This window comes from Psittacula echo (assembly GCF_963264785.1).
Source record: "Psittacula echo genome assembly, chromosome: 3".
Lineage (NCBI taxonomy): Eukaryota > Metazoa > Chordata > Aves > Psittaciformes > Psittacidae > Psittacula > Psittacula echo.
In genome coordinates this window covers 1,796,485-1,818,481 of record NC_137736.1, presented here as the reverse complement: position 1 = coordinate 1,818,481, position 21,997 = coordinate 1,796,485, and positions in this window count along the sequence as shown.

Here is a 21,997-nt window from a genome sequence, read left to right as displayed (position 1 = left end):
GATAAGTATTGCATTAGCCCATTGGGCCGAACACAAAAATGGCCTTTCTTAGGTGTTTGGTAGGCCACTACTTGAGAACATGCAAAAAGCACCTTGGGAGGATCACAGCCACAGAGAGCAAAGCCCCAAGCTCTTGTGGCCCTGCGTGGACCTCAGTAAGTGCTGGGTTTGGAGGATCTCTACCAGCTTGTACCTCTGAGGTCTGAGCGTGCACTGAATGGGCATTTCCAAATGGCAAACTGTCCTCTCTAGTGGTATTGTCAGGAAGGTGGCCATACAGGAACAGTGTACATGGGAGATGTTATCATTCTGGAAAACAACAGCATTTCTGTTCTAGGCTCCCTCCGTGGTTTTGATTTGTCTTCTACAGAGAAGAGGGGAAGAAACATCAAAGATGAGACAGCTGAAAACCACTCTGTTCAAATACTGATGGGCTGCACCGGGCCCCGAGGTGGAGCAGCCTCTCTGCCCCCCTTGATTGCTGCTGAGTACAAGGGCACTGAGGAGCTGAGAGGTGGACTTAAGCCTGGGCCATGCAACAGTGATGACCGACAGCATTTTGGCACTGCCACCCTGTTGTACCTGCCCGAGTGTTCTTCCCCGGAGCCTCTAGGGACATGGATAAAGTGTTCTGCACTTTACTTCTAAACATAAAATACTTTTGCAGAGTATTTGATGTCCCTGTACATCCTGGCAGTGCTGGCTGGTAGAACAGAGCATTTCTGTCATCAGGGCTTGATGCAGTTCAGCACACAAAATGAGATGCCTCGGAGAGCCTGCAGATCGAAATGAAAAGGAAGCAGCTGAGAAGCTGGAAGGACTGAATGTTTTGGTTTGTTGTCTTTTTCTTTAATTGATGGTATTAACTTGGTTCTTGAAAGATTCACAGCAAAGGGAGGGGAATGGCACAGAAGAGAAATGGGTCTCCTCTTTGCCTGTAACAGCATGGGGCAAGCCATGGAGACTGTTAGCTGAGGGGTGAGTGGGGATGGAAGAACAACGGCTGCAGGGGGCAGAGGAAGCGATGTCAGCTGAAGTATCTCGAGGACTTTGCTTTTCCAGCAGAGTATTGCAGGAGAGACTAAATAATGTGCAATAATATTCACCGGTTACAGAGCTTTCTGCAGGAAGGAGGTGGAACAGGGTACTGCCATTGGGAACAATACAGGCTGCATACAGGTCCCAGGAGGCCTCCCTGGCACCTCTGAGGAGTAGGGTCCTACCAGCTGAGCATGCTTGCAGGCGCAGGCAGAGAGCAGGGCGTGCAGCCTGCAGCTGGGATGCTCACAAGTGCTGGGAGGACACAAACACATCACCGTGGGCTGTGTGACTGTGTCCCTCTCCCCAGCAGCCCAGAGGTAAAGGCAGAGCATGCCCCGAGCGGTTTAAAGTAGCCATCAGCCTGTAGTGAAAGGCAGGGAGTGTGAGCAGAGTGATAACACCAGGAGAAGACAGCCTCTGCTAACTATGTGTGGCTGCTAGCAGTGCTGCAGCGTAGCTGAGCACATTCCGCCTTGTAAGTTTCTGCAAGTTTCTGCTCCATGAAAAGGAAAACAAACCCCAACCTATTACATGAAATCTCTTCAGAATATACCAAGCACAGTGATTGTGAGCAATAGGCACAATTTGACCTTGAAACTGCCACTACGTCCTCCGAGTAGAGCATACTCCTGTCAGTTAGCTGCACTGGGACCAGCATCTTAAGGATGTTGCAGATGCTCACATAACACACTGATAAGGTGCACCTCATTATCATTGCAGTACCAACAGTAAATGCATCTGTTCCTAGTGCTAAAAGGATGCTCTGCTGCATTCCTTATCACTCATTTGAATGACAGCAGTTGCATTCTAAGATGCAAACCTGGTGTCAGGTTGTAAAAAGTCAGCTGCCTTTGGAATAAAAGGAGGGTGCCAGTTTGCATTACTGTCATTATTAAAGCAGGGATGCAAGCAGCATGGCAGACTGGAAGGCAAGCTAAGCCCTTTCCCATTGCAGCAGCAAATGGCCTTGAAGATAGCTAAAACAAACGTTATAAAAGGTTCCTGTGAGCCGCTGCTTGTACACAGCAGAATATAGATCCAGCCTCATGATGTAACACTAGGATGTCCCAATAAAGGAGTCATCTCAAAATCTGCAGTTCAGTCGGTGCAAAGCTGTGTGTAAAGCGCCCTATAATGCAAACCATTACTATGTTTTGTGAGATCTTCCCTTCTTAGCAGGGGAAGCCAAAGCTGAATGAATCACGAACAAAACCTGGAAGTTCCCCAGGTATGTGCATCATCACCAGGCCCAGCCACAAACCATCTGGACACTGCTGATGATCAACTGTCTCTGGTCAGGCAGCACTGTCCTCAAGCCAGCTGCAGGTCTACCTTTGATAAGACCTTCTGTATCTAAAACCCAGACTCTTAGGAAAGATGGGTCAGAAATACCATGCGCAGCCACTGCCTCAAAGAAGAACAATACTACTTGCTTCACGCGTATGAAGGGCGATGGAAGGATTTGGATGCTTTAATAAAGTGGAGGTGGAAAGCAGCACAATTGCTGTCTGTAACACACAGAGGAAGGAAAAAGGAAGAATCATTTAAGCTGAAGAGCAATGCTGGCATGAGGACAAACAGATATCTGTGATCCATAGCTATGCCTAGACTGGGAACTGGAAGACACCTAGCTTTGCTCTCCGCTGCCAGCTATTGTGAAGGTATAATGTGACACTCTGGGAAGGCATTACAGGGTTTGGTGCCCATAACTGCCAAGGGGCTGTGCTGCCCTTTGCTATTACCTCTCCGTTGTGTTTCAGGATGTTATAGCATCTACATCTGGAAAAGTGACTGAAAAAATTACACAGGCTTCTGAGCTCCTACAAGAAAACTGGGAATTCCTGAGGTATGGCTGGGTCTTGTGACACAGAGAAGCAAGCTGGTGAGTGAAGCACACAAGTGCTAGTCTGAAACACTGCATGCATTTGCCTTATGAGATTGTTCTCATTTCGACGGTGAGGCCTGACCAATAAGTGCCAAGACAGAAGCAAAGTTATCATCTTCTGTTAATGGGAATCTATGTTTAGAAGAACGGGAAAGTGATTAAAGGAGGTGAAAGGCGACATCAAGAGACAGCACCCCAAACCATGGTCAGGAGTGCTTTGCATAACATTTTGCAGGATGCTTGGACAGATGTCCATGCTCTCGGTCAGACTGCAGTTGCTGGGTCTTGCTCCTATGAATGTTTTGAGCAAGGGCAATCAGTAGCTGAAAATCTCACCTTGACAGGTAAAGGGCAGGCCTGGGAAACTTGAATAAGGTTTTTTCTGCTCTACAGCTCTGACTGAAAATGAGGGGTTGTTTCTTGGTCTGAAAGTGTCTGTAAGCTGTGGGGGATCACAGGATTATAGTGAGGCTACAACAACACTGGCAACAAACTGTGGCCATTTTAGAGGAAGGCATTTTAATGAACAATTTTGTCCAGGGAACACTTGCTGACTGATGAACAGCAAGCAAGCAGCAGCAGGCACTGGTGCCACCACCACAACCTGTTCCCCATTGCCTCCTGCAGACACACCAAGCTATAAATGTCACCCCTGTGCATTGTCTTTACCAGCCTGGGTGAGAAACAGGTCCCTAAGGGACAACATCGCTTTCACCTGTGCAAAATCTCACAAGCAAAATGTCAGCTTGCCCACAAGTGCCATTGCCCACCCTTGCTGTCCCTGCCTAATAACCATGCACATGCAGCGAGGGAAGGAGACTGGCTGTGTGACACCGCACTGGTGGGCTCAGGAGGCTTCCGAATCTGTGTGTCTTCACAGGAAACTCTGTTTTGCTTTCCACAGGCTCGATGGGCAAAAACAGAACTGTGGATGATTTTCTGGCAAAGAACTGCCACATACCCAGATCAGCAAGTGCCTACGTGGAGTTCGACATGAACCAAGGGACAGCTAAAGGTGAAGGAGGATGGGAGTGAGGCACTGGGAGTAACAATCCCAGCAAGATAAGAAGGAGCTGGAATTTACTGAGTTGCTAAACTGTGGGCTGTGGGCAAGCTTTGAAGGTCAGGTTCTCACACCTGGGCTGAACCAATTATATGTTAGTTGTTAAGGGCCTTAAAGACATGTATCCAATCACAATGGGCCAAGTTATTGTCAGCAACTTTAAGCAACAGTATATAAACTTTCTATAATAAATCGCTTTTGTCTGATCACAATGATCTCCAACTGAGTACATTCTGTGACACAGAACCAACTTACAGCCTCCATCTTCCCCTCACAGCTAGGAGAAGCAGAGAGGCTCCCCAGAGGAGCTGGCTGGTTGCATGTGCAGCCTCCAAATGTCCCAACTCCTAGCATGAAACAGGGAGGTTGCTTTCCTCTCTTCCCATGTGCCTTTATTAATGAATGCAAAGGGGAGATTCAGCACATTAGCTTGGAAAAGAGGAGTTCCTAACCTGGACTGCACTAATGTGTGAGGTTTCTTTTTCAAAGCCTATGCAGCCATAGAGCTTGATTCAAAGAACGCTGTTGACTTCAAAGACCACTGAACAGGGACCATAAGGAAGAATCCAAATGGATGGCAAAGTTGTAGCTGTAAAAATTTAACAGGGAATATATATAAAGGCCTAAAACCACGAAGGCATAACTGCAGGCGTTGGAGTGTGAATTGCCTTCAGGCCTTGCTGTGAGCAATAGTGGTTGAAGAGGAAGAGCCTGGAATCTGGCTGACAGTGTTAGGAGATGCACATGTCCAGGCTGAAGCAGGCAAAGCATTCAGCTGCAGAAACATCTCCAGTAAGCTGCAGTAACCCAGGAGCTCCCACTTTCCACTGCACTGGGACTCCATGCAAGTTACACCACCAGCAGCTGTGATGTTGCAGCATTAATGGTGCAGAAAGCAAACTCCTTGCCAAGGGATGTGGTCCATACATGACACCTCCTGTAGTAAGCTTAAAGTAAATATATGCTTATAGACTCTGTATGGGGTCAAATTACCTGTGAGATGTACCAAAGTACCAAAAGATGCCCAGCTGTAGGAATTAATCTATATAAAACATACTACTTATCCCTACCAACTTTTCTTTCCTGTGTCCTCAGGCTTTTAGCACAGCTAAAGCAACACCTCTACCAGCAATACTTGGTTACCTTTAAGCACCATAGGTGTATAATGGTTTAGGTTCTTTCTCTGAGGTTTGTTCTTTTTCTGTGCTATCAGTAACACAAGTCATTCAGCACAGCTTAATTTCCTCTTTCAGTCAGCCAGTCAGGAAGTAAGAACAATAACAAGTGATGTATAAGATAAATATGAATTTCCACGCCCTTGAAGCAAACAGTGTGTAAATGTCTAATAAATGGGGAAATATGCCCTCTCCATCAATACTGAAGTTTGGAAAGGGCCAGGGTAGTGCCCTCCTCCCTTAACTTTATTTCCCTAAACTTTCCCCAAATTCCCTGCGTATTCATTTCCTAAATGAAGATGCATGAGAAAACGGGACATTGTGAAACTTCCAGCTTTCAAACCCAACAAAGCAAGATTCTGTTTCTCTTCAGACAGGAAAGATTTTTTGTTCCATTTCCCTTCCCAAATTCCCTCCATTACCGAGATGTTTCAAAGGTAAAAAGTCTCGGAAGAGAATTTCTTGCTGAAAGGTCTTGCTCTAAAGGAATGTTAGAGGCTTTTCAAGCTAAACCGCAAACAGGGAGCTAACCAAAGAGAAGGCAACATTCCAGCAATTTACAGAACGGAAATAAAGTCACAGTAATTGAGAGATGAGCTATGCTTTCATGGAACGTGTATTGCAGTAATGTCAAAAAGACCTGCTTTATAATGGACATAGAACCAGGGAATGGTTTGGGTCGGAGACACTTCTTAAAGCTATCTCTGCTGCCCAGCTGATTATAGCAGCAAACAACTGGAGGATTGACATCAGCTAGCAGCTGATTTTTCTGCTTTAGGAAGGCAACGGGACCATGCAGGGTCTTAAAACGATGTGTACGCAGAAGGGCTTTTTTTTGTGTGTAGCAAGGATGCAACAGCTCACAGGGGTGCACGCGGAAACACCTAGAATTACAAACACTTCCAGCAGCGACTTCAGTTCTCCAAATACAGCTCCACAGAGCTTGAACGACACAACAACAACAGCAACAAAAGCAGCAACAGCAACAACAGCAACGGAGAGAAGAAGGCACAGAAGCAGACTGCATAGAAAGGATTGGGTGCAGAATAAGAGGACGCTCCCCGCCGTCATCCCTCCCACTCCCCACATCCTCCCTGCCTCTGTTCCATCACTTCTCCCCGTCCCGTCGTGCCCCCGCGCCCCTCACCGCGAGTCGCGGCTGGGCAGGCACCGCGCTGCCGCGGCTGCTCTCCGCCCGCAGAGCATTTGTGGAGCGCTCTTGCCCCCTGCTGTCCAGCTGCAGTCCCTCCTGCCAGCCCCAGCCCGCTCGGCGAGCCCATGCGCTTACCGCCTCGCCTGAGACGCAATCAGCCAAACCATAACGATGGTAATAGTAATAACACGCGACCTACCCTTTCACAAAGTGCAATGTGATGTCCGTAGCGCTCTGACGCCTTTATGGCAGAAATCTACCGCATTTAAGAAAATACCCTCTGTTTCCAGATGTAACATCTTGTCAAGAATAGGGATTGGCTTCCGTAGTATGACTCACGTTTAAGAGGAAGAGGTGTAATTCCATAAACACCTTACAAAGGGAATAATTAGGCTCATCTCACCTGTCAGACAAAAAGAGAATAATCAAAGTCAGGGAGGGCAAAACAACAATCTGCTGACATCTTCATTTTGTTCTTATTATACACAGAAACGTATTTATACATGGGGTAACAGATGTTCAGAGTCTCACCTGCTGCTTCACTCACCTTTGCCTTTGCTAATGGGACTGGCTTTTATTGCTTATGTTTGCCCGGTGTCTGTAAGCACCCTTGAGGTGGTGCAGACATGGACCCGACGAGCTCCACACAGGTACCTGCTCTGCTGCTGTCGCAAGGCACAGCAATGCCCAGTTGTCGCCAAGAGAGTGAACCCCAAATTGTGCTGACTCCCCTCCAAACAAGCTGGTCTTGTGTTTCCCTGAAGCCGAGTCCCTAATGCTGGATGCATCGCACACCATGTGGCCTGCATACACACCCTATCATTCCTGGGATCCTCAAGGTGTACGGACAACTCTGGGTGTCCGATAGGTTTGACTGTAGTGCAAAATGCCTGAAGAAACTAGTGCAGAGAAGACGAAAGGAAGGGAGGAACAAGCTCATACATGGAGCAGGGGAGCAGTTACCCAGTGCAATTGGCTTCACAGGGAGGTGCATGGGAGGACTGGAGAAATGGAAAATTCACATTTCAGAAAAAATCCCATGAGGATAGCACAGAAGAGGAAAATGGCAGCAACAGAAGTGCTGGTGTCAGAAAATGAAAGTAAACATACAGTGGCACTTCCACTAATGGCTTCTTCTCATTGATACGATCCCCGGATGCCAGTAAGAGAGGTTGTTCCAATGAAGGACACAGTAAGATCAGAGGAACCTTATTAAAAGGGAGATCTAATGGGAAAAATACAACAGTTGTCCTTTGACAGACCATTAAACGTGGCAAATATTGAAGGAAGAAAAGCCACAAATGTAATATTTAAAGAACAAACAAACAACAAAACAAAAACTCCGGCACAGAATATGCAGAAAGCAGAAGTACAACCAAATCAGCTGAGAAGAAGCACCAAGAATAAGACTTGGTTGCTTTGGAAACCAAGATAAATTGGAAACATGGACCCAGGGACCCAAAGGATGCTGAAGTGACCAGAGAGGAATGCATGAGCAAAGGCAGTGTCTCAGATGCATCAGATGCTTCCTTGTCAGAAGTATAATCACCAAACCTGGGGTGAGAGCAGAGCAAGCAGGACACACCAGCTCAGCCCCCTCACAGGCTCTGCAGTAAGTGTGCATTGGAAAGCACAGCTGCAGGGAGCGATGGTTTCATGGGACCAGTAGCTAATGGGCAGGGTTGTAAAGTGAAACATAGATCTCTCTTCGGTATAACAAATATCCCTGGATAAATAAAAGCTCTGTGTGGAACAACAGTGCTGCGAGGTGTAGTCATTAGTTGTTATTGATTTATTCTTCCTGCCTCAATGTGACAAATATTCCTCTGGATTTAACTGACAATCCTTTTCATCTTGCATCCTGATCCTGACGGTGGTCAACACCAGCTAAAAGTGAAGTAAAGCCTGCGAGGATAATGGTGAGAGGACGTTAGTTCTAATGCCAAAAAATGGAACCTGGCTACAAAACTCATAATCAGCCCATATGAAAAATGTGCCACAACCTCAGAAACTGCCATCAGCAAATACGTGCAGAGTCTGCTCTGGATTTTCAGATGCACAGACAGAGATGGAGTAGGTGCTCTTCCTTCCCTCCTTCCTTAAATTGCTTATTACCACTGAGGAAGCTGAGTCAGCCTGTCCAGGAACATGACAGAGACTGATCACATCAAACAGCTGCTAGCAAAGACAGACTAAAATAAGGGTAAACCTCTGTCCAAACCCAAAAACCTTTTTAGGAGATCGATGGGCTGAATGCAAGATTCTTCATATAAACAACCGGTTCAGTCTCCAACATCCCTGTCCTGTAAACAAGCAAACAAAATTAGCCCTACCCCAAATACCAATTCTTCTTGTGATTACCGAGTGAGGTCTTGGTGAACAGGAGCAAAACAGAAACCATTCGTTCAGGTCTGGCAGTGAATACACCATTTAAAAGAAGCACTTACGTGTGAACTGCCCAGTACCTTATGAAGAGCAAGAGATGTGACCATGTTTCCTGGGAGCTGCTATGCCTGTCCTGAAGGAATCCTGGTTCATTTCCTAATGATGTTATTTCTTTGAGAAAAAAGGTAGAAAATGTTTCTTGTTCCAGAGCTAGAACTTGTATTTGTCAATGTAAGTGCTGTTTGTAGGCTGTAGGCTGTGCTGCTGCTTCTGCGGCAGGCAGCTGTGGTGGGGTTGATGTGAACACTGCATCCAAAAGACGCATTAACTTTGGGGGGTCTCATAGGAGTGAATCGAACTGTTGTACCTGGTCCCAAGTGACATGAACGTCTGAAGGAGCTGGTAAAGCAGTTCTGGGCTCTGTGGGTCGTGCATCAGTGCCTGAGCCCCTCTTGTGCTGGCCAAAACGTCCAGCAGAGATGTGAGGTTGTTCATCCATGGGCAAAACAGACTTGACTTGGGGAAACTGATTTATTACCAGTCAATTCAGAGTATGGTAATGGGAAATAAACCAGATCTTAGAACACTCTTCTCCCCACCCTTCCCTTCTTCCTGGGCTCAACTTCATTCCTGAAGCGCAGGGGGATGGGGTATAGCATTTGCTATCAGTTCATCACATGTAGGGGTCAGTTGTCCCATGCACCTCCTTCCTCCTCAGAGACAGAACGCCTCACACTCTTCCCTTGCTTCAGTGGGGGGTCCAGCCACAGGAGACAGTCCTCCATGAACTTCTCCAACATGGGTCCTTCCCATGTTCCAGTGTGGGTCCCTGTGGGGTCACCAGTCCTGCAGCAAACCTGCTCCAGCGTGGGTCCTCTCTCCATGGGGCCACAGGTCCTGCCAGGAGCTGCTCCAGCACAGGCTTCCCATGGCGTCACAGCCTTCTTTGGGCATTTCCTTGCTCCAGCATGGGGTCCTCCATGGGCTGCAGGTAGAGATCTGCTCCTCTATGGACCTCCATGGGCTGCAGGAGCACAGCCTGCCTCACCATGGGCTGCATCATTGGCATCTCTGCTCTGATGCCTGGAGCACATCCTCCCCTCCTTCTTCACTAGCTTTTGTGTCTGCAGAGCTGTTTCTCTCACATATTCTTACTTCCATCTGCCTGCAATTGCTCCAGTGCAGTAAATTCCCCCTCCATCTTAAATATGCTATCCACTGCCGCTGATCCTCTGGGATAACATATTTAAGCCTTGGCCAGCAGTGGGTCCACCTTGGAAACCTCTGGCATTGGCTCCACTGCACATGAGGGAAACTTTCAGCAGCCCCTCACAGAAGCCAGCCCTGTAGTCCTCCCCCTACCTTGCCAGCAAACCCAGTACAGATTCATACAAGATACCTTATATTTTTACTTGCCTTTTGGTAGGAAACCTTTTCCTCTTTCACAGCTTGGCACAAAAGCCCTTCAACTGTTCATTTGGAGGTGTGAAACAGAAAGAAGCCTTTTCATAAGCCTCAGCTTTTCAGTGGATCTTGTCTCTTTACTCAGAATATCGGTTTCTAGGCTGCAAATCACTCTTTTTAAACTATGCAGTAGACAACAGGGAAACAGCCTGCAGCCATGGCCTCTCCAGGGCAGGGAATGGGAGCAAGCAGTATATTCTTCCAGTTTATGCTCACTTTTCATTAAGCTGAGCAATACTTTCCCTTTTTTTGGGATACCTCGTATGTTACATGTACTGTCATGCAAATATTTACATTCCAAGGTGTAAAATGTGAAGCAGAAACTTGTGTGTCCTCATAATTTCTGGGAGAAATCCCTTACGGAGTGTTTTTGGTAAAGGGCATATTTCCCTCACTGGAGGTGGGACCAATAAAGAGCAACCCCTGCCACTTTCTCCCCCTTCAATAGCTTCCAAGTCTTTTTTCCTACCCTTATTAGCTGAAGCCTTTCCTCTTCTGAGGGATCATTAAGCCAGCTGAAGCCATTAAGTCAGTTCTGCACACGGATGACACTTTGTGACAGCATCAAGGTCTGCAGAGGCTCAGTGGGTTATCTTGATACAGCAAAAGCCATTGGTATAAGCAAGCAATTTCCTTTATGTCCTGCAACAGCTTTCCTGTGCTAGTGTGGGAAGTCAGTATCAGGTGTCTGATATAATTACTGAAGGCTGCTGTGGCCTGCTAAGGGTGTCCTATCCTCCCACCTTGTTTGCAATGACTCTTTTGCCCTCCTTTGCTGCAAAAGGGAGAGCTCCTGTTCAATAAATGGGAGGCTGGATGTCTTCAGGGACGATACATCTCTCATCTCATGTTTAGAGTTAAGCAAGCAGGTCTGGGTGCTGGAGGCAGGGAAGCACATGCAGGTTCTGCTTCAGTGCTGGGCTTGAAGAGGGGCACGCAGCAGTACAGAAGATAAACCTATAAATAGGACTTGTGACCACAGGGGAAAAAATAATCAGGATTTGTCACTCTTCTTTAAGATGCCATTGTGTGCATTCAGAAGGGATGAACCATATATTTTTTATGATGTGGAAGACCCTCAGATGGTAACGTTACAGTAGAATTAGGCTGGCTCAGTCATTAGCTGTGTGTAAGGTAAAAGAAGAGAGCTACTTGCTTTATAAGCCAAAAGCACCATCTGTAAACAGTTTTGCATGGTGTGCAATCAGTCGGATGAACTGGAGATTTCAGTTTGACAGGTAGAGTGGCCACTGAAACCAAGGGAAGGAAGAAAATCCCTAGACTTGGGAACCCAGAGGTAGTGCTCCCACATGGCCCATTTTCTGAAGCAGCAGAGATGACCTCAAGTGCAGAACAGTGACTGCAATCAAACAGCTTCTTCCCACTCCCCAGATAGTCCTGTATGTCACTATATTGTTTGCTTTCTTTAAACATCAAACCTCTTCTGTGTATAAGGATCCCTTTCCCCACTTTATTACTTTTGCTCTCAAGCTGTATTCCTAAACATTAACCTATTACACAATCTCTAGTTCCCTCAAACACATTACTTTAACCACCTGAAAGCATTCACAGAGAAACCTGAATTCTTTTTAGCACTATTTTACTATACCTTTAGCTACATTTTATCCATTCTAGGAAGCATCCCTGACCATCATCACTCCTTTTATATTAACTTCCCTTTTATCACTATTACCTGGGGCAATCCAGTTTGGCTTCTGCCTCGACTGGGTGGTGTAGCTGCAGGGTTAACCCATTTCCCAATCAAGCTTGAGAGACCAGAACTTCTCTTGCAGCTTTTCCTTTATAAATTAGCCTGTTAAAGAAAAATAAACAGGTCTATTTAAGTGGTCAGCATGTGAATTGGGGGCTATCAAGACACACACCTGGGACTCACTCCTTTTCAGGTGGTAGCTATGAAGATGCTGATGGAACAAGATGCATGGGTCCAGATGTGTAGGAAGAGTCTCAGCTTTACAGGAGGGACCCCAAAATAGACTGAGACACTTCACTCTCTTGATAGTTGTGTGACCCAGGCTCCAGAAATGGCTTTTGCATTTATTCAGTACTTGTGTAAATTATAGAGACTGTTTTGGGAGCAAAACCAAGCAAAGTTCTCTCCCTGATCATCTGAATATCCAAACTGCTAGGTTGGAAAGTCACATTTCCCTTTGTGCTGCTTTCTTCTGTCTTCGCTCAGGATGCTCCAAGGTAGATAGGATCCTATTTGACTTCACAGTGAGGCAACAAGCTATTTCACAACATTTTTGCATCAGCATAATAACCATAAAAAGGCTACTGCAAGTTCTAAAGAAGCTTAAAAGCATGATTTTGATTTTAAAGGTATCTCAGCATCTGATGATGCAGATCATGAGATCTGCACTCCACTTAGATACAGTTTTTCATACAGCGATTGGTTCTCCTGATGTATATACTATGCAATATGGGAAAAAAAGAGTTCATGGGAAAAGCCAAGAGTTAGATGCATGTTGCATTTGAAAGGCTTTACAACTTTCTGCCCCACAATCATATTGTCTGTACGTGCACGGTGATGTGTAGCTCTATAGGGACCAGTGTTATGGCTATGTTTGTGGTAGTACTTGCTGATAATGGGTTTGCCCTTGAAGACACATCCTTCAAGGCTCTATAGGGGCCAGACTTTCAGGCTGAGTGCCTTATGGGCTGGGTGCTCTAGCTTCTATGGATCTCGTTGGATTTATGCTTGTGAATGATTTTGAATGCATGCATGAGTGAGGGTGCCCAGCAAGAAATGAGGTAAAATTGAAGAGAGTCTGAGATGGTGCCATGGCTTGCAATTCATTAAAGCAGAATGGCTCAGGGAACAAAAAATGTCCCCTAAAAGCCTAGTACTTGGTGATTTTGCCCCACTAGTGAGCCTAACTAGTGTGCAGTTTTCATCTGTAGAGATTTTCTGTCATTTATACCAGTGAGAAGCAGCTGATTTCTTAAAGATCTCATCCTCAAAGACTGCCAAATACATGGACAAATTGTCCTGGCAGCTGCAAAAAGCTTCCCAAAAAGCAGCAGAATGTTTTCTTCTCAATATCCTCATTTTAAGGGGTCTATCACAACGACCAACTTCTATCACCCTCCAGTGCTATTTCCTAGCTGCTAACCACCAACAAGGCATGGGCTGGGAGGGGAGAGACATGGAGGTGAGGACCAAAGGCACATGCAGCTGCCTCCTCACCAACACAGCTTGCTGCTGTCCTGCTGAAACTGCTTTGGTCTCTTCATATCCCGCCTCACACTACTGTGTGGTGGAAAGCATGACAATGAGTCTCACATGGGTATACATTGTGATGGTAGATTGGAACACAGGGGATGAATTCATCTTCACATACTGGAAAGATGTTTTATTTTTCCCTTCTAATCCCAGTTTTCTCTTCCTTTCCATGTCCTGCAATAAGCCTGCAATGCTCATTGGCAACATCTCCTGCCTTCCCCCAGCAGTGAATCACCATCTCTCAAACACAGCAACGGATGCTGACTCTTCTGCCTGATTGTTTGGGGAAGATGCTGTGCTTGGAGACAGAAAGCTCATCTCCACCTGGAGAGATGTAAAAGCCCTTCTGAAGGGATGATGAAGAACAATACTTGGGATCTGTAGCTCAGTGCTGTAGGGCTCTGTCACAACTAAGTCAAAATTACCTTCAAGGGCATGTTGTAAAAAAAACCCCACAAACTGAGCATCTGTCCCAGCTGATGGATCAGCTTAGCACTGAGATCACAAATGTGGTTACTTCCATGGGGGTCTGGTCCACTTTCCTTCTTCTCCTGACGTTGCAACCAGTCCTAACTGATGCTGTAGGGTGAAGTTGTGATTGATGGATATAAAACTGGTTCTTCCTGCAGGTGTCCTGTGCTGGCTTGGGATGGGGTTTTGGGGGCCACGCTGATTACAGGAGCCACACTCTCACAATTTTACATGCCTTATGGATGCCTACGTATGCATGTACTGATCTGACACAGCACATCAGAAGCTAGTTTATCCAAACAGCTGAACTGTGTGGCAACAGCTCACACCTGAAGTAAACACAGGATGGACATGTAAAACATCTGCAGACATTTACCTTTGAGAATCCATGTAACTGTCTTTGAAAGCATTTACAGGAGCTGACTGTCTCAAAGTGTATTTGTAATTGGGTGGGTTTTGGTAGAGATTCTTCCTAACCTCAGCGCCCTGAAAACACAGCAGCACAAGTGCTTTCTGGAACTGCTGTTTTCCCTTGATGGTCCCCAGGGTACATAAAAGAACCTGTGTGTTGTTTTCCCCCAAGCTAGCGGCAGACATTAGAGAATTGAATTTAACATTCCAATGTGCCAGGCATAAATATACTTTGCATATCTCACAACAAACCTAAATGAAAGGAATTTCTGAGAAGGCAGATAGCCATTTTTCAATTATATGTGACAAATGTGCCATTTCTGATAGCCTTGTCAGTAAAAAGCAAGAGCTGGAAATGCCAAGCTGTTCAGTGAAGCAGGATCAACATTCCTAATACTTCATGGGATCACTAATAGCTTCTGCGTCTTCCAAGACAATAAGCCTTGATTGTTCCTCTGGATGCATTCCTCCAAACTTCATCCCACTAATTGCAATATTTCAGAGCTTATACATGTAAATAATAACGGGATCTGTAAGCATAGGGGCTTTGAAAGGAATGTCCCATTACCTTAATGTTGTCAGATTGTGGCAAAGCTGTTTATGAAGCATACAAGCCACAAATCAAAGGGATCTGATGTACTCCTACATTCTTCAGGCAACTTGGCATGGAAAAGATGAAACTACATTTGTGCGCTTTATTATTCAAGGTGACGGGTTAATGTGTGGGTGATGGTGCATCTGTGAAAGTAAGATACTGAAACACAAAGGTTTTCAGAGGCCTAAGAGTCATGCTCCTCCTTCACAATTTACAGGCAGCTGAACCTGAGATAAAAGCAGAGGTTGTCTATTGCAGACATCTTAGAATGCTGTGTACACAGATCTTTCTTCCTGTATTTAACTTTCCCTTCAGTGATTTAACACTGCAAATAAAACCAGTTAAAGATCTTCCACGAGCACAGTCAGTGTTCTCATATAAAAGAGCCAGCACTATAACAAAGGGATCTCTCCAAAGAATTAAACAGCAAGAATCCTCACTTAAAGTTTTCAAGAGATTCTTCCATTTGCATGTGTTTCCTTTAAGACAGCTGGGAAATGCATCAAACTCAGTACCCAGGGCTTGAGACATAAAAAGAGATTAGGCACATTTCAAACTTGTTCTCAAATTATTCTGGGTAACTTGCATTTTGTTGGGAAGGGATGGAGTACCTTAAATCACAGCTGTTCTTTACTTAGCAGCACAATAAATAAAATACAGAAATGGTAAGAACAATAAAGCATGCAATTGTATTTCTGCCTCAGTTTTCTCACCACCTTGGGGCAGTCTTAGTGTTGAAGATTGGTTATTATGGGAGGATCCAGGATCCTTCTGGGGTTGCCAGGATCTGTTCCTGAGCTCTGGATGCCTTCCAGCCTAGCTGTGGCTGGGCTTGACAGTTGGCCAGAAGCATCTCTTGCTTTTGCATTGAAAAGTCCAAGAGTACCCTTGCCAGTGTCTTCTTCCTCTCCTTGCTACATGTTTCCTGGTTCTGTGTGTGAAACTACATATCGCCATCTCAACAACTTTATTTCTTGCCAGCTTTCTATTTTGTAGGCAGAAAAGAGATTTGTGCCACAACTGTGCTATTGGAATATGGAATACAGTTACAAAGATGAATGGTGCTGCATTCGGGAGAGATAGAGCACACTTCTGTTAGCATCTACATTAAAAAATTATGGCTGTTTCTTAATTTACCACCTGCAATCTGTGCACTGTACTTATACAGACTTGCAAAGATTCCCAGCAAACTCCTCCTGCTGGAAGTTCCTACCCCAAATATGTTTAACATGAACCATCTATACACATTCTGACTAAGGTGTTAGGAGGAAGTGTTTCACGTACACAGTGTATGTTTTGATGGCTTCATTTGACGAAAAAAAAAAAGCCCTGCATAACATCTTTAAGGTTTTTAACAACAAAAACCTTGCCTCTGGGGAGGGCCTTTGCATATGGATCTTGGGCATCTTACAAATACCAAGTTTATAACTTTCTGTAGAACTGTTCCTTGCAGAAAGGAAGCAGAGAAGTGAGAAAGCCATGTGGCAAGCTAGTGAGCAAAGAATGAGCCTCTCTGGTCCAGGAGTCCTGGTGAGCAGTTATACGCAGTTACCGCTGGACAATATATTGATAGTATAGAAAATGAATAGTGTAGGAAAGAGCAGCTTTCCCAGAATCATTCATTTTGCCCCTGGAGATGCATCACTGTAGGCTGCACTGATTGAAAGCTGTAGCAAAACTCCTGTTGCAGACAGGTCTTTGCAAAGATTGCAGGGGGAACCATGTCAGTTCCACGTCAGCTTTATTTATGGTAGGCTGCAATTACTTCATATTCCTTCTTGGTATCTGAACAACAGCGAGATTCACTGGCTCTCCTCAACTTACTCCCACAGAAAATGTCAGCAAGATCTAATTATCTGAATGAAAAGCACTTTCACTGATGCCTGCTTTCTCATCAGCACAACAGTTGAGCTCGGCATTCTTATTACTGCAGTTATGAGTTTGCACATTCCATTCTTTTCCTGGAATAGGTGTTCAGGTGTACTTAGCCCTTGTATGACTAAGCAGAAGCAAATCAAGCTTTGGCTGAAAAGGCTGAGAACTGGTAGTCTGGGTGAAGGGTTTCCTGCAATTCTTCAACTGGCTCTAAGGAGTTGTTCTGAAACACGATGAGTTCTGGTTCCGCAGCTCTCTGATCAGGCACTCAGCATCCCTGTGTTTGTCATACACATTTCTGCAGGGAACAGCTTAGTGTTTTCATCTGAAAGAAATGTGGTTGTGGAACTGTGCTACAAAGACATGCGGGACGCAGAGTACCACAAACCCAAGAAGCACACAGTTCTTTTTCCTACCCTTGGGCAGGGTCAGCTTTCTATTGAAACGCCTAGAAGATATTCAGTAACTTTTATATGCCCTCTGCTAATGCCGATGCTGAGCAAAGAGTCTGATCAGTTACTGCAGGAAAGTTTCTGCAGAGAGTTTAAAGAAGCAACTGAGACAACCAGAGAGCCAAAATATAGACAGGATGTAAAACAGCAGAAGAATGGTAAGGAGGTGGGGGGGTGTGCACCTTCATGCCTAAAACAATTGCAACAGGATTACTCAGACGCTTACTTCTAGGTAGCAAGATGGTTTGAGCTGATCTGCTTGTCCTTCTGCCTGTCCTACTGATGCTTATGGCATTTTTAGCCCTCTGGCCTGTACTGTGCTCAGGGATTTTACACTGGGGACAGACACTGTGGTAATTTGTTCCTTATTTGTTCCAACCAGAGAGCCTCTCCCCTCCAACGTGCTGCTACCAGCCCCCCAGGAGTGGCAATGCTACTGAGCTTGGATGTGACTCTTTAATCCTGACTAGGAACTGGGATGTAAAAGATTCCTTTTCACCATTCATCTGATCCTCTTAGACTTCTGATAGAATGAGAAGTAGCTCTCCTTTTCCAGCCTTCATATTAGAGAACATCCATAACTTCCTGCTCAGGGGCACAGGATAGAGAACATGACATGAGTCTTCCAAACACACTCGTGTGTTTTAACTCCCTTCAATACATAGATGCATGTGGCTGCTGAGGATGAAGGTTTGTGATCTACCTGTATCTTAACCCTAGGTGGAAGTGAGGAACACAGAGACTCATTTAGTGCAAAAAATGCTTTGGGGGAAAAATACAAGCTGAATAGCACTTGGGAAAGAGCAAGGTATGTAAATAGTCTGACAATTCAGGTGTCCATTTCATCTAAATAAATCTGTATCTGCCATTAATTCAACAAATGGATGAAATGGATGAAAATACGAATCTTGCAGGGCTTAGATAGTGCCACTGAAGATCACTGGGACTTTAAACATTGATACCGAATGCACAGAAGATGCTGATTTTGAGTATCTTTATTCTGAATATCAGAATATTCTGAATATTTATTTTGGATATCTGTTTATTATATCTTTATTTATTATTATTTATTTTGAATAGCTTTCTTCTGCAGATTCTCCTTGAATGGATCGTCAGTAGTGGTGAAAGCACACAAAAGTGCCGGGAGTCGGAAAATTAGGCAGTGGCTATGCTGTGTAATGTAGTTACAGTATTTCCTTCGAGTTTATTCTCTACTGCTTCATTCAGTGAGCGAATTGCTGACTGATCCTTCCTACCTCAAGTTCTCTTGGACGGAAAAGGATGCTTCACAAAATCTGACAATTCCTATGGTACTCCAAATATCAAAGATCAAGGATTATGTATTCTATCAAGTGATTAAATACTGGAGATGGGAGACAAAGTTAAATATTACATTCTCCCCCCTCCTTGATTGCCTGTGACCTCCCAGAGCTGGTATTACCTGCAAATAGGCTGCAGGTTTTTCCGCAGCAAAAGTGCCACTCTTTTACATCCAATATTAAACCGCTTAACATCATATACAGCCCTTGAGCTTTGATACCTGTTCTGAGAAGTGCCAATGGATGTGCTAGTGATTTCGATGAGGGGAGATATATTGCAGTCAGTTCCCAAGAAGCATTGTCTGTCAAAGCAATTTTGGTGCTTGGAGGTGTAACTGCAATGTGATGACTCGCTGTGCACAGTACTGTACCTATCAGCCTGAAGTAACTTCTTACCTTTTCTTCAAGCTGTAAAAGTGTTGAGTGCTGTTGTATGGGTCTTTTCCTCCAACTGCTGGGAGAGATTGCAGAATTGTCACTTGTTTCAGCTAGCAATTACTCACTGTCACTTTTTAATTCTGATCGGAAACACAAAATGTGTTAAATGCTCACCTCCATTTTTCCTAAGTAAGTGTAGAACATCCCAAGCAAAAACCCAGCTCATGCTGTTGACAATACAGGCACATTATAGCATTTCTAGGCACCGGATCTAATGCTGCTGTGCCCATTTGTGTTGGCCCTGATCCAGAGAGAGCACCTGGGCAAGGTGGTTTGAGACTCTCCCTGTCCATGCCACTGGCCACCTCCTGGGCACATCTCTGCACACTGTGCTGGCAGCTTGCAAGGTCTCCTCATGGCTGGGCAGGAGGGCTATGAGCCCTCTCTGTCCCCAGCCACCCATGACCCCTTGTACAGGTGGCCTGAGACAGACCCAGGGTCGCAGGGATGGACAAAGCAGTGACCAGATTGATTTTGCTGTTCGATTTTAATTGGTGTTAGAGTGTTTCCTTTGCTCATAAGAAATGAGTGTAGCTAGGCAGGGAGATGGAGGCAGACAGCCCCTTTGGGGGTAAGGACCACGCAGGAGCCTAGGGCATGCGGGCTTGGCTCTTTCTCCTATCAGGAATGACCCCAGCAGAGATCATCACTTTGGGCCCTGCAGACTGATGCTCTCGAGCAAGCCTTCAACAGATGCCTCCTGCCCTTTAAGGCCAGCTCTCACTCCTAGCGTCTAAAAGAGCACCCATCACTACAGCTGAGATCCATGTGCCCAGTGCGTGGGGTCACCCACTGCAGGGTGATGGATGGGGACCCATTTTCCTGTCCATGCGCCTGGAGAGGCAGCAGTGAAGATGCTGGCCAGGTGCTCCCTGCTCCCTAACGCCAGCGCTACTGAGATTCACTCTGTGCTACTGCATTCCTCCCAAGCTCAGTAGATGGCAATATTATCTTGGAGATGGGCTCGGCTCTGGCTCCTTGAGCCTGAGAAGGCTTTCACTCATCAAAATGCACTGCACTGTCCTACACAGAGTTAAAAGAAAATTTGAAGGAAATTATTCTGGCTTTTGGTACTGAAAAACCTGCCCTGAATCTGATCAGGATTGCTTTGAAGCAGTTTTCTTTTGAATATGTCATTTATTAGTTTATCAGTTCTGGAGGTATTAATCCCCAGGCTGAATGATAGATTTAGCTTTCAACCAGAAAGTCTGGCATTACAGAAGGATCACAACCATTTTAGGCCGTGCATGATTCTCATTCCCACAAATGGTAACCAGAGGAGTAAGCAGGACAGGAAGGTGGTTTGGGGGGAAGCGCTTCCTTAGTCCTTTACCACCCTACTCCCCTTCATTTTCTCCTCAAAATACCTGAAACTGCCTTTGCAGTGCCCAGCCACTGAGTCTTTCATTTTGAAGAAACAGTCTGAGGCAAGTACAAGGGCACTGTGAAAAGCAAGAGTGAACCAGCCACGAAAACAGCCTCTGAGGCAGCACGAGGCAAAGCATGCAAAAGGGTGAGAAAGCCATGAAGAACCCACGATAACAAGGCAAAGGCTTGCAGGGCAGTGCAAGAGCTGAAGACAAAGTGTCCCAGTAGGCTCACAGGAGAGGGTCGAGGCTAAAGGGATGAATGTGAGGTGCCAAGATGTGGGAGGTCCAGAGAGGCCACTTAAGTTGTGCGCCAGATTGACTCGAAAGCTCTTGAGTACACACCTGGTTTTATCTGAAGCAGGTAACCATAGGATATGTGACTTGCAAGCATTAGTAGCAGAACTATAGGATCATAGAATCAACCAGGTTGGAAAAGACCTTTAAGATGATCACGTCCAAGGATGTGTACATGCTTTTAATACAAGGTTTATTTACTACTCACCGAAAGATCTCTCAAAGCTGTTTCCTAGGGAGTGCAAACACATGACTGAGATGCGCATGTGTGCATGCCTCACGTGCAAGAAATGGTGCAAAGGGACCCGTCATTTTAGTTCTGGTAGCTCATGTACTCTGTAGCAAGATCATATTGGCAAAACGGCCATTTTGTGCCTAGAAGAAATGAATTCACAAGTTTGGTTATTTGTACTTGATAAAATTTTAAAGTGCCCGTGTTAAATCCCAGGATTTAATGCTATTAATATAATGTCACCCTCTTTTTTTTTTTTTTTTTTAATATTACTTTTTGTAGCTTCTTATCTTTCAGTGTAATTTACTTAATAAAGCTTATAAGTTCAGCAGTAATATCAACTTTGCCTTCAGCTAAAGAAGAAGGAATCCAGTAGAACTATGATAAATTTGATGTGATTAATTCTTCAGCTTGCTTTTGCTGTTTCTTTCTGTCTTTGGAAAATAAAGGCCCTGCTGTAGGGTGTGTTCAATTGTGTTTTCCAACACCACCCATCCTGCAGCTTGCGCTATGACCTTTAAGGCAGGTGCAGGGACCTCACTGCCATTTGGCTGGACAAGGTCACTTTAACCTTTGAAGGAAACGAGATGGTTTTTACCCTACTACAACAGGTCTGCAGTTGGCTGTGCTGGTGTCTTGCCCACGGGTTCTCTTTTGAGTTCCTCAAGATGCACTGGCTGAGGTTCCCAGAGGATATACATTGCAGAATCCATTGGGTTTGCATAATGTTGCCACTGAGGAAAATTCAAACCAGGTGATGTAAATACCAGTGAAGGGAACAGTACCACGCTTACACGTCTTGATAATGGTAATTTAAAGTACATTCCAAGTGCTGGTAGCAAAGATGAAAGCAAACTTCATTTAGGTCTGTGAAAGAGCTGTAAGTGTTGGTTGCTGACACAAAGAATGCATTCCTATATAAACGTTTGATCTTGCAAACTTTTATAGTGCTGTGAACAAATCTTTCCTGATGAATGATGACTCAGAACAGAGCTTTTCATTTGGCATTTGATAATTCATTTCAATTGCAGCAGGAAATAATTGTTCTATTCAACCATACTGGGATGTACTTAGTCTGTCCCTAATGAGTACATTAGAACAGGCAACTCATCCCTGTCTGATTTTAGCAC